The sequence below is a fragment of the Melozone crissalis genome, unplaced genomic scaffold (genome assembly GCF_028551555.1).
Source record: "Melozone crissalis strain CALT ecotype California unplaced genomic scaffold, PUWL_Pcris_2 ptg000066l_1, whole genome shotgun sequence".
In the NCBI taxonomy this organism is placed as follows: Eukaryota; Metazoa; Chordata; class Aves; order Passeriformes; family Passerellidae; genus Melozone; species Melozone crissalis.
In genome coordinates, this window is record NW_026535844.1 from 5,045,633 (window position 1) to 5,062,252 (window position 16,620).

Genomic DNA, 16,620 nt, shown 5'->3' on the forward strand with positions numbered 1-16,620 from the left:
ATGGAGTCTCTTACGACTCCCATGTGGTCCGCGTAGAAGCAGCACTCCTCTCTCAAGGCGGCACACAGACCTCCTTGCTGCATGAACAGGAGGTCCAGATCTCGCCTGTTCTGCAAGACCACTTCCGAGAGTGAGGAGACTGACTTCTCTAGAAAGGAGATGGATTTCTCGATCCTTTGCAGGTCCTCGTCGATGGTCGCTTGCAGCTGGGACAGTCCTTGGTGCTGGGTCGCTAAGGCTGAGACACCCGTTGCCATTCCGGCTGCTCCTAGGCCAAGCAGCATTGCGATAGTTATACCTGTCATTACTTCTCTTTTGTGGAGCCGGCTGGGTCCCTCAAAAAGGTGATACACTTCTTCGTCTGAGTGGTACAGGACCCTAGGAACAATCAGAACTTGGACGCAAAAGTTGTTAGAGTCATTGAATTTGGCAAGGAACACACAGGGACTCACTCCTGATCGCTGCCAAACCCACATCCCAGGTGCAGATGGGACTACCCACTTATTGTTTTTCCTGTTGGGCTTGACTACTTTGGTGCAGACGTTGCCTCCCCGCTTGGCTAGGGTTGCATTGCCAAAGCATCTGCCCCGGCCTGTGACTTGACTCAGTGTGATTCCTTTGCGAGGGGTATCCCATCTGCACTGGTGAGGGGTGTCGGCTGTGGAGTAACTGAAGGGAGTGTTTAAAGCGACTCCTTCGTAAAAGGGGGGTTTGACATCGTAACAAAGCCAGCAGGATTCGGTTAGGTTAGGGTTGGATTCATTCAGGGATAGAAAAGTAGCTTCTAACATACGAAGGATTGGGTCTGAGTCCGACCCGCCTGAACAGCCTATCTGAAAGGCTTCTACATGGCCGGTCAGGACGTTGCTGACCTCTGTGGGTAAGGTTTTGGGGTAGGTTACGTTTCTCCCTTTCGGCACGCTTTTAATCGCTTTGTTGGGTCCGACTGCTCGGGGTGCCGACAGTTGGAGCCTGATAATTTGCACATTCACCCTCTCTTTTGACCCTTGAAGGACTACTGTCCACGTTCTGCCTATGGCCCAACTGGGGTGATCTGGCTGCAAGACCATCATGTTGTAGTCTGTGCATTTCTGAATTTTTGGGACTTTATGGAGATTTCGATAGAAGCTTCCCTGGAGGAAGGCGGGTGTTTTGCAGCCGCTGGGTGCCCAGGTGAACTGTAAGAATTTGTCGGGCTCTTGTGGATCCCACGCAGGCCCCGACGGTCTGGCATCTGTAACTATGGTTTCGCAGCCCCAGTGCCCACAATATCCCCACCCTGGGTGATTGCAGTAGCTTTTGCCAGGGTTTGAAGCTGGGCGCCAGTAGGATAGGTACATGTGTGTGGCGTGTGGGGAATTGGGGTCTACCTTTGGTCGTCCTGGAAACAGGTTGGTGATGTGGAGCACGAAGGATGGGGTGTTCGGTGTGGTGATTTCTTTGAGTACTTTGCCACTACTAAGGTGTCGCATGACCCACCTGAATGGCTGATGGGGGTTGTGATGTGGGCTGGCTTGTCCTCTGGTAACAAGCCCCAACAGCAGAATCGCACAGAAACACCCTTGATGCTTGGGTCTCACCCGTGCGGGTCTCTCGGGCGCTGCCTGGCAGCTTGGTGGTCCGTCTTTTTCCTCTGGAATGGGGATGTACGCGTTACGAGGACATCCCACGAGCATGTCCTGTAAACAGAAACTCACAATTCTCATCAGTCTCATTCTGCTCGCTATGAAGGTCGGGCTTAATTGACTTAAGTGGACACCACCTGATTTTGCCGTCCTTTTTGACAGCTGCGTACCCTCGCCCCGTGAGCATCAACCTCCAGCCCCGTTCCCATTCGCCTAGCTCGTTTCTGATTACCACCTGAGGGCCCTCCTCTAGCACTCGAGTGGCCCAGTGCTTTTGAACGGGACTGTTTGTTTAATCTCCCCTAGGGAATTGATTCCGTGCCAGCAAAGCGGTTGCCAGCATACGTGCCTGATCTCCTGGGGGAATGGAATTGGCAAAGCCCTCTGCTTTCGCCAATACTTCTATCTTGGTTTTCAGGGTCTGATTTGCTCTCTCGACTATGGCCTGCCCGGTACTGTTATATGGGATACCTTGCACTAATGTGATGCCCCATTTTGAAGCGAATTCTTGCACTGGTTTGGAGGTGAAATTGGAACCGTTATCCGTTTTGATCTGCTTGGGAATACCAAGCCAAGCCATGGCTGTCAGCCAGTGCTGAATTGTGGCCTTGGAGTTAGTTTTGGGCTGCTGTGTGGCTATGATCGTTCCGCTATAAGTGTCCACTGTCACTGCAAGCCATGCTCGGGGCTTCAGCAGTTGACACCAGGTGAAGTCCGACTGCCAGATCTCTGAAGGCTTGAGACCTCTCGGGTTGGCCCCACAGGTCCATAGGGGTGACTTCTGGCAATGAGGGCAAGTGGCTACCACATGTTTCGTGTCCGCTGTCGGGATTCCGCATCTCTTCACCAGTGCTTTGGCTCCGATGTGGAGCGACTCGTGCAGTTGACGAGCTTCCTGCAACGTCCATACGGCTTTCACTGCGGTGTCCGCTTTGTCGTTGCCGATCTGGAAGTAACCTTTGACTGGGTCATGGCTGTTGATGTGGATGACTGACACGGTGCCCTGTTGCAAGGAGAGTGCTTCTTCCAGCATTAGGGTTGCTGCAGATGTTGACACACCTGGTCCTGCCATGGCTAGGCAGAGCCTTGCCACGAATATAGAGTCCGTTACGATGTTGAGGTGTTCTTCTTGGAAGAGTCCGCACGCCAATACCACTGCTGCTGCCTCCAGTTGTTGCACTGACAGTGTGGGGTCACACGCTTGGACGCAATGCCATTGCTCTCCTGCCTGCCACACTGCTGTTGCGGTTGAAGTCGTGGAGGAAGCGTCTGTGAAGACCGTTGGTCCTGGCTGCGGTCCGTCCTTGACCTTCGGCGGCATGTCCATATCGACTACGGTCAGCAGCTGAGTCCAGGGTGGTCTGGCAGAATAGGAGATTTCCCCTCCGAAGCCGGTGAGAGCAAGGGCTAGTTACTCCGATATTGTGGCTGACTCCGTGGTCGGTTGCTTGCGAAACGGAAGGTGGATGCTTGTCGGCTCTGTCTCTAGGTGTTTCAAGGCGAGTTTCCTGCCTTTCATGATGAGGTTAGCGATGCATTCGATTCCCGGGGAGAATGCACAAGCGGGTCTTCCGAGGACCACCCATTGAATTGGTCGGGCCTTTTCGGAAAGTCCTTGAGCCAATGCTCCCACTCCCCCCCTTCGGTGTAAAGTGGACGTATAGGTCCAGGGGCATGGCTGGGTTCCACCTGGCAAGTGTGCCAGTGGTCATCTGGCTTTGAATGAAGTCGAGGGAGCTCGTTGCTTGCGGCGTCAGCTCCTTGGGATTCCAGGGGTGCTTTCCTTTCAGGAGGTCATATAGAGCATCCATGACCTCGGGAGGAATTAGGACGATGTTGCGAAGGCACTGCAGCGATCCCACCAGGCGTTTCACGTCGTGGAGTGTCTCGATGTCTCGACAGACCTTCGCCTTGGGGGGTGTCACGTGGGAGCTTGTGATCCCCACTCCCAGGAAGGTCACGCAGGGTCCTCTCTTGATTTTTGCGCTCGCGATCTCAAAGCCGTTGGCCTGAAGCGTTTCCGTGATTGTGGACACCAGGTGATCTACTTGGCTTGCCGATGGTGCTGCGACTAGGATGTCGTCCATGTACTGAATGATGGTTGCATTGGGATGGGAGTGTCGGACTGGCATCAGTGCTTTGTCCACGGTGATTTGGCATATAGTGGGACTGTCGACAAGGCCCTGTGGTAGTACTTGCCATTGGAAGCGAAGGTTGGGCCGCTCGCCGTTTCGAAACACCATTGAAAAGGCGAATCGTTCTCTGTCCTCAGGGTGCAGGGGTATTGAAAAGAAACAGTCCTTGATATCCAGCACTGCGCATGACTGCCCTTCGGGGATGGCTGAGTTCGTGGGTAGCAGTGTCTGGACTGGACCCAGAGTGGACCCATGGGTCGGATCGTCTTGTTCACCTCTCTCAGGTCATGGACGAGACAACAGCCCTCTCCGGACCTTTTGGGAATCATGAATACAGGGGTGTTCCATAGGCTGATGGAGTGTTCTATGTGACCCTTTTGCAGTTCGCGGTCGACCAGTTCCGGCAAGGCTGCCGCTCGAGGCTCTGTCAGGGGCCACTGCTCGACCCATATGGGGTCTGATGATTTCCAAGTCAATTTGATTGGCAGCGGGGGGTGTACAGCAGTGGCCCTCAGGATAAATTTGTAATCAGGAATCCTAGCATGGAGAGGACGTCCCATTCCTAACAGGTGTGGAGAATTTTGCAGGATATAGGGGTAAATCGCCACTGTCTGTTCTGGTCCCTTTTTCGTGTGAAGTGTTGTAGCCACCAGCTGGGTGATTTTCCATGCCCGGGACTGCCCCCCCCACTCCATTCACTGGAGGGACTTCTTTGAATTGCCAATGCCTGGGCCAATGTGCCTGGGGAAAAATTGTGCAATCTGATCCCGTGTCCGCCCAAAACTGAAACCCTATGACGTCGGGATCCTGGCTGCCATAAAGGCGGCATGTCCCCCACACCATCAGGGGTTCCTTCCCTATTTTCATGACCAAGGACACCCAGGGATCCCGCTCTGGGGCGTCCCCTGCTGTTCCTGTGACACCAGCGCGGCTTGTGGCGGTGGGGGGTGCAAAGGTGTTACTGGCGGTGCTGCATAGCTCTGCCATTGCACCGTAGGCGAGGATGCAAAATTGACTGCTCCCTGTGGGGGCATGGGGTATGAGGGTCCCCTGCCCCACTGGGGGTTGCTGTAGCTGGGCCACTGCATATTCCAGGTGGGAGGAGGCTGGATACGGCCCGGCTGCCCCCTCCCTCTCCCGTTTCCCTGAGGCCTGGATCTGCATTCCTTAGCTAAGTGCCCCTTCCTTCCACATGCCCAGCACGGTCCCCTAAGTCCCCCCTCGCGTGGTGGAGCACCTGCTGGTGGGCGCCTTGGCTGAGGGCAGTTTACTGCCAAGTGGCCTGCCTGGCCACACTTAAGGCACGCCATCACACTGGTTATTGCAGTGTGAACTGCTGCTTGGATGGGAGCTAGATGCTCCTCCTTTGCAACGTGTCTTGTCATGGCTGCTATATTAGACCCCTGAGGCAGCGATCTTAAAATGTCCTTGGTGGCTGAGTTGCATTGCTGGCGTAGGCACTCTGCCAGCACCGGACCCTTAGCCTCTGAGGGTAAAGCAGAGGAATCTAATGCTGCCTGAAGCCTGTCCACAAACTGAGTGAAGCTCTCACTCTCACTCTGTTTTATGGAGGACCATGAAGAGGGTTTGGCTACTACTTTAGAAGCGTCACAGATGGCTTCTCGGGCAGCACGGGTTGTTGTCATAACCTCATTGGCCCCCAGACCCTCAGCCTGCGCCTGGAGTGTGATCATGGTGGGGTCTGTACCCATTAACCTCTGTATGCTGGAGTTGTGCAGTGGATGGTCTGCCCCCGTTACCAAGGCTAGCTGCTTCGTGCAATTGTTTTCCCACTCTTCTTTAAAAACTATCATCCCTGCCCCATCAAAAATCATTCTACACGTCTGCTTAATATCAAAGGGAAGCATGTCGTCCCCACCAAAAAGGCCGTCAATAAGTGTGGAAACCATAGCAGAATTAATTCCCTTGTCCACAATCGCTTTAACAATTGCCTGGGCATCCTGTGGGTTTACCGGGGAATAGGTCCTTTGGTTTCCGCCTGCCCCCCCCACACGGACCGGGAATACCAGTGCCCCAGACGGGGCCCACTCGGCGCAAGCCATTTTTATTTTCCTCCAGTTTGTAAGCGGGGTTCGGTCTTTCTCTGATAACCCCTTCCCCCATGCAGGAGCACTGTAACTAGTGACCTTACATGCCGCTGCTCTCTCTCTATTAAAGCTAGAATCCGAATCGGAGTCCTCCGATTCCCTCTCGAGCTCGTCCGAGCTTGAATCAGAGTCCAAGCCGGAAGTCGACTGGCCGGACGTTTCCGGGCTGCTCTGACTTTTTCTCGGGCTCCGACCCCGCCCCTTCCTGCGGGGGTCGGGCTGTTCCCTCCCCCTGGGGTCCCCCTGCCTCCTGCTGGGGGAGATCCTTGCCCTATAAGGACCTAATTTGAATAGAGTGCTCTGATTGGTCTTACGCGCCTCCGCGGCGGCCGCCCCTTCTCCCCGCTCACCCGCGCATGCGTTGTTGAGCAGGCTGACTGCATTTCCACCCCCCACCTCCTCCTTTCCGCCCTGACCATGCGGCTCGGCGCCATTTTCAAACGGATATGGCAGGGGCGAATTTTTACCGAACCCTGCGAGGTCCGACAATCCGGCCGCGTTCCGCGCCTCCTCCACGAGTCCCTGCCAGAATGCCCGCACGTGTCCCCCCCTCCTGATGGTGAGTCCACTCGCTGAGGGGGTTCCGGCGTTCGTGCCTCCGCGCGTCCACCTGGATCAAGACCCTCTGCGGTCTGTGTCGCTGCACCCACCCCCAACTGCGGCGTGGCTAATAAATAGGCTCCCGCGGCTTTCCAGGTTTCTTGCTCTTGTCGAGCTTTTTGCAGAGCCTGGACAACTCTGCCCCATGATTTTAGGGCTTTCCCTGACCCCAAGGACATGGTGTCCTCCGCCAGAGCTTTTGTACAATTATCCCACACCCCCAGGTGTAAAATATCCACAGGGCTTTCTATAGCCCCAAGCTTAATCAATCTCGGCAATGCGAGAGTCATATCTCTAATTTTACATTCTATTCCCCATTGTGCATGCATTTCTGATATGACCTTCGCAATAGCGTCCATGCTCGTCACTGGTCCGAGGGCGTCCCCTCCACTGCACTAGGCCAGCTGTGCAGCCGCCGTCCTCTGTCCAGGAGAATCCCCGTTCCCTGGGCGCTGATCGGCTCCCGGGTTTTCGGCACCAGTTTTTGCCTTCTGATATAAGGCAAGACGACCTGGTTCTGAGGAACAGCATGGCGACCCACTCTCCAGGGTCGCTTGGGCCAATGAGCACGCAAACACCAACGTGGTGGACGGTCCAAAGGCCTTTATTAACACTTCTCGTGGGGTTTTATAGTCTAAGGGGTTTGCTACGTCACTGGGGGGTCTGCCTCTACTATCTATGGTTAGTAAGGAGTGGAAAGTTATCAGGGGTGGAAAGGAACATTACTACCGTTAGGGGGGTTACATTCCTCCTAGGGTGGTTTCTTATCTTAGGGGAACAGGGGGTCCTGCCTTTCCGTTACATTGCGTAATCTTCCGAAAGGCTGTCCCTATCTACCACATGTTTTGGGGTTATTTAGGCTATTTGGGGTAATGTGGGATCAAAAAATCCGGGAATGTTTCTCCTGCAAAACATGGGAATTTTTCCTTAAAAATCTGAGAGATTTCCCCAAAAAACCGGGAATGTCCCTTAAAAATCCCGGACTTTTCCCAGCCAATAGCAGCGTGCCCCGCCCCAAACCAACCAATCACCGCGGGTCTCCCCTCAGGAACACTGGCCTCCCCGTGCGCCGATGCAGCCAATCAGAGCTAAGAACGGAGCAGTGCCCCCTGACCCCGGGGCCGGGCATGGAGCGGGCACCCCCTCCCCCCCCCGCCCCCCGGGACCCCCTCAGGGACCCCCGGGAGCTGCCCCGGGCTCGGGTGGGTCCTGTGGGAGGCGCTGGAAAGAGCGGGGGAGGCGCTGGGAGAGGACAGGGGGCTCCGGAAGCTGCTGAGGAGGCGCAGGGACAGGTGAGGGGTCCTGGAGGGGTCGTGAGGGGAATTTGGGGAGGGGTCTCTAGGAGGTTTGGGGGGGGATTTGGGGAGGGTCTGGGGGGAACTTGTGGGGTTTTTAGCGGGGTCTGGGGGTGCTGGGGGTGCTTTGGGGGGGAATTTGGGGAGGGGTCCTCGGGGGGTGTCACGATCCGTCCTCATGGATGGGTTTCGTGATGGTTCGAGGATTTGATCTCAGGGTGCAAAAAGAACCGACACGGTACAAGGGGGTTTGCGATGCTAATCAAAACAAATGCACCTTTATTGAATGACCACAGCAAAATGCGATAGAGGGCTTAAGGGAGAGAAAAAGATGGGGGAAAAGAGAGTCAAAAGAGAGAGAGAGAGAAAGAGGGGATAGAGCTACCAAACGTAGAGACGACGTCCTTTGGTCCAGTCCAGTCGAGGATCCGCCTGTTGCGTCGGGGAGATCTCGAAGTCTCTCGCTAACTCAGAGGTTTTTATTATGATAACTCTATTGGAAATTGCGAGAGGGGGGAAACAGATACAATAAGGAATAGATGTAACAGGTAGTCCATGCTCTCAGCAGTAAACGAGAGCCATTGTCTTCTTGGTCCAGCGGTCACAACCTGCAGGCAAACATCTCGCTTTGGTCAGCTTGCCTCCCCCACACACCTGCCCCAGGCTGGGGGTTTCAGTCCCAGTCCTTGGAAGGAGCAGAGGGGCCTTTTCAAATGGGGGTTCCATGTCTCAGTCCTTGATGGAGAGGCTCCTTACATCTCAGTCCGTCTGTCACGGTGGTTGTAAAACAGGTGAGGGTCTTTTGTGGGGAGACCACCTGAAACTCAGGAGAAGTCCAGCCAGGCCGAGAGGTGGGACAGCTCCCAAGGCTGTTGTTGCACAAAGGGCACGGTGCCCCCTTCTTCTTCTCCTTGGGCTCAGTGTAGCACATAGCAAATAACACCTGTGAGAACAATGGCTTAGCAACGCTCTCAGGTCTCAGGCACATGACTTTCTCCCTTGGAGCCAGAGATTTCAGACAGGGGGATCTTCTCTTCAGTGGTCCCCCAGTGACGATCATGAGGCAGATGAGGGAAAATCCGGACAGACTCTCACATGACCCCATGACTCACGATTGTCTTGAGGGATCTTCATCAGCAGAACTCTGGAGTATCGTTGATGAGTCTGCAGAACTCACAGTACATTGGTAGTATAACCTGGAAAAATAGGGATGTCAGAAAGAGAGGAAAAAGAGAGAGAGAGAGGGAAAAGAAAGGATAGGAGAAGGAGGGGGAAAGGGAAACAATAAACAAACATAATATTGATTATCATAACAATTTTCACAACTGGTTGATTAATTAAAACAATATTACTTTTAAAACAATATTTAAGTGGTAAACCCAGTCACAAATAATCAAAAGCAAAAGCAATCAACACATATTAATACAAGCATTAACTTTAAAAAAGTATTTTCTAAAACAATTCACTAAAAATCAAACGTAATTTCCACAAAATCATAAATGGAAATCAAGGATTATTCCAAAACACATAGGCTTCATTCATAATTGCCTTGTGTCAAATTTCATGGGGATGTCCACAGTGTAGAGAACATCAGCCAAGTTGTGTGCATTAACTATAGACGTCAATCTTGTCAGCTGTTCCATGCTCCAGTTAATAATGAATAGGACTACTGATAAAATAAAACCAAACAGAATTGGTATCAAAAGGATAACAATGGGATGACAGTGTTCAGGACACCCGTGTGTCCTAGGGTGACGTTACGATGCTTGTATCCCCATTCATATGTTCTGTGCCTTTAAGACTGTCTCTGTAATGTGAAAGTTTTGTTTGGGTTTTTCTTATCAAGGACACGGAGACAGGGCAGTGCATAGTTCTGCTTTCGCCTTTTTGCTTTGCTCTTCTCTCTGGCTCTTGCTTCTGCTTCACTTCTGCTTGCTTTTGCTTCTGCTCATTAACTAGTTTAGCTAAACAGTCCAAATTCCTTCCTGGACTGTTTCTCCTTTCCTTTTTTCAACCTTCTCGAACCTGCTCCAGACTGGGACCTGGGAAAACCGACAGTTTGCACCTTGGGGCTGCAACAGCTGCCCCAGCACCAGAGGGACTGAGAACAAAGCAACCACCCCCGAGAGAGACTTTCTGAATTTCTCACCTTTTTCAGAGTGGTGTCATCCAGTATTGTTCATTCTGTGTGCTGGGGGTGCTGTGCCTGTTAAATAAACAGGTTCTTTCCACTTCTCTCTGAGGAATCCTTCCCAAACCGGTTGGGGGGAGGGGCCGTGTGGGTTTGCTTTCCGGAGGGGCCCCCTTTGGAGATTCCCTACCAAATTTGCCCTAAACCAGGACAAAATGTGGCAGCCAACACGTGGGGCTCGAGAGAGAGTGGAAAAACCCTGTTTTGAGTGCATTTTGGTTGCCATTACTCTGTGTTTGTATAAAGCAGTTAATAGCCATGCTTTTTGAATTCATAATGTCTGTTGGGGTGAAGGCTTGCATGCATTTCTGGTCCCTAGGGTTTTTTGAGATTTTAATACCTCTGTGGTCCCTAGGTTTATTTTCTTACCCAGGAATAGCTTTATATTGTCCCTAATATGTAGTTTTTATAGCAGAGGGGCAGTGACCAGAATACCTATCCTGCTGGGCTTGGTGGTAATGATGTGTAAAAAGTTTATAAACATGCTGGGGTCTGCTTCAGGTATGAACGGTTTGTGGCTATGGTTATGCATCCAGTTTGTTAGAGGAGGAGCAGCAGGGGATCAGGCATTTCAGCCTTTGCTTTCCTTCTTCTCCTATGAATCTATTGCATCACTATTGAAGGGTGTTGAGTTTCCCCTGAACGTTAAAGAAACCATCTTTCTGGTATTGAGTCTGGTAACCTTCCTCTATACAGCCTGCTGCTTCTCTAGGATGAGGGCTGAGATTTCTAGATGGGCTGATGAGACCCCTGACTCAGGAGTAGACCCAGGTGTGAAAAATCCTAAGTGGTGTGGGAAATGGGAGGATATGGGCCAAATCCTGAAGGAATTCTCTGACCCTATAGTCTGGGATTTTCCCCATGAGCAAATTCACAACCCAGCTGAGGTGGGGAAATATCTGAAAGAGAAGTCCCAGGATAAGCCCTAAGGAGAGGAAGGTCATTGCAGTCAGCTGGGCCCTGGCTTGTGCTCATCGCTCACTGCTAGATCCTGTCGGGCAGCAGACAGAGGCAGGGGGGCAGGGAGATAAATCAGCAGCTATCCCGGTGACTCAGGCTGCAGCCAACAGCCCAGGCTCGAAGCCAGCAGCTAAACCAGATAGTGAGCCTAAGCCAGCAGCTAAACCAGAAAATAAGCCTCAACCAGTGGCTGTTGCTGCCAGTACTAGAAGTGGGAAATGCACAGACAAGACCAATTGACCAGTGGATGATGAGGATGATGATGATGAAGGAGAAGGAATCTCAATGCCTCCTGACATAAAATCAGGAGTCAAAGCAGCAGGTGCAAGATCAGATGCAAATATTGAGTCCTTTTCCCTGAAGGACCTTCGTGGCTTACGGAAGGATTACATGTGGGGACGGGGTCTGTTTCTATTGCTGGTGTGACAGGGGGATCACAGGATTTTACTTTGGTGGAAGCTGAGGTGAGCCTGACTGGAAATGAGTGGAAGAAACATCCTATTGTGACTGGCCCAGAAGCCCCATGCATTTCAGGTATAGACTTCCTCCGAAGTGGGTATTTCAAAGACCCAAAGGGACTCAGATGCACATTTGGAATAGCTGCTGTAGAGACAGAGGGTGTCAAGCAGTTGAACAGCTTTCCTGGACTGTCAGAACGCCCATGTGCAGTAGGACTTCTGAAGGGAGAAGAGCAACAGGTGCCAATTGCCACTTCCATAGTGCATCGACGACAGTATAGAACCACTCGAGACGCTGTGATCCCCATCCAAAAGATGATCCAAGAGCTGGAGAGCCAAGGGGTGGTCAGCAAGACCCACTCACCCTTCAACAGCCCCATTTGGCCTGTGCAAAAATCTGAAGGAGAATGGAGATTGACTTGAGAGTGGATTACCATGCATTGAATGAAGTGACTCCACCACTGAGCGCAGCTGTGCCAGACATATTAGAGCTCCAGTACGAGCTGGAGTCCAAGGCAGCAAAGCGGTATGCCACTATAGACATTGCCAATGCATTTTTCTCCATTCCTCTGGCAGCAGAATGCAGGCCTCAGTTTGCTTTCACATGGAGGGGAGTGCAGTACACCTGGAACCGACTGCCCCAGGGGTGGAAGCACAGCCCCACCGTCTGCCATGGACTGATCCAGGCTGCACTAGAAAGAGGAGAGGCTCCAGAACATCTGCAGTATATTGATGTCATCATTGTGTGAGGGGAACACAGCTGCAGAAGTGTTTGAGAAAGGGAAGGAAATCATCCAAATCCTCCTGGGAGCTGGTTTTGCCATTAAAAAGTCAAGGTAAAGGGACCAGCTTGTGAGATTCTGTTCCTGGCAGTGAAGTGGCAAGATGGACTGCAGAGAAGGAAATCTTGGCTGCCTATGAAGGAGTCCAGGCTGCCTCAGAGGTGATTGGCATGGAAGCACAACTCCTCCTGGCACCCTGACTACCGGTGCTCGGGTGGATGTTCAAAGGAAAGGTTCCCACCCCCCACCATACCACTGATGCTATATGGAGTAAACGGATTGCTCTTATCCCACAGTGGGCCCGTATTGGAAACCTGAATTGCCCTGGGATTTTGGAGATCATTACAAACTGGCCAGAAGGTGAGAAGTTTGGTCTTACTGATGAAGAGCAACAAGAACCAGTGACACGGGCTGAAGAGGCTCCTCCCTATAACCAACTGCCCCCAGAGGAAACGCGCTACGCTCTTTTCACTGACGGTTCCTGTCACATCGCAGGGATGGACCAGAAGTGGAAAGCAGCCGTATGGAGCCCCACACGACAGGTGGCAGAGGCCGCTGAAGGAGAAGGTGGATCAAGTCAACTTATAGAACTCAAAGCTGTTCAGCTGGCCCTGGACAATGCTAAGGGAGAGAAATGGCCAAAGCTCTGCCTCTACACTGATTCATGGATAGTAGCCAATGCTCTGTGGGGATGGCTGGAGAGGTGAAAAAAGGCCAACTGGCAGCGTAGGTGTCATGGTTTGATGCTGGCACAATGCCAGTGTCCCCATGAACATATATGCTCCCTGGTGTCTGCTGTGAGATGTGACCAGGAATAAGCAAAGCAGGCCCCCACTTAGAAATAAAGAAAAGAAACCTTTATTAACTAAACTACAACTCTACGTTACAAGAAACACACAGGGAAAACGAAAACTTTCCAAAGACAAAAACATTTCCTCCCCCCCCCACCAAATTTCAAATACATCTATTCCCCAAATCACCAGCTCTCGGTCCATTACCACCCTTTAGGTAATCAATTCTCAGTTCATCAAGGGGAGAGGAATCCTTCTTGTGCCATAGGCTTCCCCAGGAAACACCGCTGAAACCTCGTGTGTTTCCACGTCACTCGTGGCACCGCCTGGAGAACATCTGCCATTGTGACATCTTCCTTCCATGTCCAGTGCTCTCACCACTGCACATGGACCAGAGCTGCTTCTAGGGTTGTCCTTTTAAGGATGCTTTGTCCCGTTCCAAAAAGGGCGCAGTCTCACCTTTGGGACACCTGTGCCCCCCAAATTTCACCCCCTGGGGCCGAGGGGTACCAACACTGAACCCTCTTGGCTCTGAGCCATTGCCTTCCCCTGGATGCAGTCTCTGTGTCACAGGAAACATGGTTCTGTCCCTGGCCATACAGGAAAAGTCCAGCTAAGGCCACTCCATCATCTCTTCCCACCTAAGATTCTTCTCTACTCTCCTAATATCTTTCACGTGCCCAGACCTTCACACTTGCACATTTCCTTCCTCCATTTCATCTCTTATCTCTCTTCTAGGAAAGGTTAATGTTCTGCAAAGTTTTCCTTGTCTGAAAAAGGGTTAAAAGCTCGGGCTCTGCCCACCCAAAGCTCCCACAAGCGGCTGGACCCCTTCTCGCTGCATCCCCCCCTCCCTTCTCTGCCAGCCGGGCTGTGCTGCCAGCACAGGACATCAAATTTCACGGTGGCACAGGCCCTCTATCTCTCTCTGTCTCCTGGGGGGCAGGTGTGGCTGCCCGATGCCTCTCGGTGCTCTTCCAACCTTACATTCTCGGGCCAGGCCTACCTCACCCAGCCCCAAACCAGCCAGGAGTTTGGCAGGGGAGGCCTGACCTGCTTCTCTCGCTGGAACCCAAGACAGCTTCCCCCGGGAGTGCTCTGCTTTTTAACCCCTGAGTTCTCAGAGGCGTATCCAATGTCCCCAGTGGCCAAACCAGGTGCCAGTATTCAAATGTGAGCACCTACTGGCCTGACCACTTCATATCCCAGAAAACTAACTTCCTCTCAAACCACGACATCTATATAATCTCAGTCCAGTTTATCCCAGTCTGTAGGAACCCAGTCCATTTGATCCCAATCCATATTTGATCCCAGTCCATATTTGATCCCTGTCCATAGCTTATCCTAGTCTATATTTGATCCCAGCCCATAAAATCTGTCATATTTGATCCAGGCCATATTTGATCTCAGTCCAAAGTTGATCCCAGTCCAAAGTTGATCCCAGTTCTGATTTGATCCCAGTCCATTTTTTATCCCAATTCATATTTGATCCCAGCCCGTATTTGACCTCAGTCTATATAAGCTCAGTCCAGTTTATCTCACACTGTAGGATTCCAATCAATAATTGATCCCAGTCCATATTTGATCCCAGTCCCTATTTGATCCTAGTCCCTATTTGATCCAAGTCCCTGTTTGATCATAGTCCATATTTGATCCCAACCCTTATTTGATCTCAGTCCATGTTTGATGCCAGTCCGTGTTGCCCTGCACACATTCCAAAAGTCTGCAATTCCAGCTCCCAGCCAGGAAAAGCTGTTCCTGCCCTTGAAGGGAAATGGAGCAAAATCCTACAGAGACATTTCCCTGCCAGCCTTCAGGACTTCAGCTCCTGGGACTTGGAATTAAAACAATAATTGGGAAATAAAATAATAAATAATCAGGGGAGGGTCTGTGGGGACAGAGGGGTCATCTATATCAGGGCAGGGGTCAATTAAATCACGGCAGAGGTCAATTAAATCAGGGAAGGAGACAGCTAAATCAGGGCAGGGGTCAATTAAATCAGGGGAAGGGGAATTAAAACAGGGAAAGGTCAGTTAAATCAGGGGAGGCTCTTTGGTGGAAGGAGTCAATTAAATCAGGGGAGAGGTCAGTTTAATCAGGGGAGGGTCTTTGGTGGTCACTGGGGCAATTAAATATAGGGAGGGTCTCTGGTGGTGCCTGGGTCAATTAAATCAGGGGAGGGTCTCTGGTGGTCCGTGGGTCCAGGGAGACACTGAGAGAGAAACAGAGCAGGCAAAGAGAGGTAGGAGAGAAAAGGGGACACCAAGACAATGAGCTGAGAAGGCGGCACTCTGCAAACAGAACTGCAACAGACTGAACATGAACAGGAGAGAAATCAGTAAGTCTCAGAGTTTTATTTGCTGTCAAATACATCCCACACATCCAGCCCCACACAATCTCCATTCCACCACTCTAACTGAGACCCCACCACTCTAAATCATTTCCCAACTTCATCTCAGCCTGATGGCTGTGGAATCGAGTGAGTTTGGCATGGGATTGAGTTTTTTGAGGTGGGTTTGAGCTCTTTTTGGGGTAAGATTGAGCTGTTTTCACTAAGATTTGAGTGGTTTGGAGGTGACAGATCTATTCCTCTTGGCTTTTGCAGTGCAAAGAGATGGAGAATAGAAAAAAATTAAGGTGAAAATACAAGGCGAAGAAGCCAGGTGTGTTCTCAACATGGATCACAGGGAATGTGGCTCACCAGGGCTGTGCCCAAAGTGCCTCCTCCAGTGGGGGATGGAGCTGGAGCAGCGCACGAAGCTCTGCCCGCACTCGGGGCACTCACAGGGCTTCCCTTACCAGTGCCTCTGTTGGTGTTGGGTCAAGTTAGAGCTCCTGGAGAAGCTCTTCCCACACTGGGGACACTCGTAGGGCCTCTCCCCAGTGTGGATGCGCCGGTGAGTGACGAGGGTGGAGTTGTGCTTGAATCCCTTCCCGCAGTCGGGACAGCGGAAGGGCCTCTCCTCTGTGTGAATCCGATAGTGCTCGAGGAGACAGGAGCTGGTCGGAAACCTCTTCCTGCATTTATCACACTCGTAGGGCCTCTCCCCAGTGTGGACGCGTCGGTGGGTGACGAGGGTGGAGTTCTGCTTGAATCCCTTCCTGCAGTCGGGGCATTGGAAGGGCCTCTCCTCCCTGTGAATCCGATAGTGCTGGAGGAGATGGGTGCTGGTCTGAAACCTCTTCCCACACTTGGAACACTCGTAGGGCCTCTCCCCAGTGTGGGTCCTCTGGTGCCTGATCAGGTGGGAGCTCCGGCTGAAGCTCTTCCCACACTCCCCACACTCATAGGGCTTCTCCCCAGTGTGGATCCTCTGGTGCACAATCAGGCTGGAGTTCTCTCTGAAGCTCTTCCCACACTCCCCACACTCGTAGGGCCTCTCCTCAGTGTGGATCCTCTGGTGCCTGATCAGGAGGCTGTTCCACCTGAAGCTCTTCCCACACTCCTCGCATGTGTGGGGCTTCTCCCCATCATGGAGCTGCTCATGGAGCACCAGCTCCGAGCTCTGGCTCCATCTCCAGCCACCTTCCCGGCCCAGGCTGGCTCTTTCACCCTCAGATCCCCGCCAGCTGCGTTTGCAGCCCCTCCTCGTGCGGCTTCTCCGGGGCTTTTCCTCCCCGTTGGCTTCCTGCGCCGTGGAGCCGCTCAAAACGGCCTCTGCCACCAGGTTCTGC

At 52.2% G+C, this 16,620-nt stretch overlaps 1 pseudogene; it reads right to left on the bottom strand.

Annotated features, from left to right (window-relative positions):
* Positions 1–16,620, bottom strand: part of LOC128945560 (uncharacterized) — a 1,627,138-nt pseudogene that overhangs the window by 685,262 nt on the left and 925,256 nt on the right.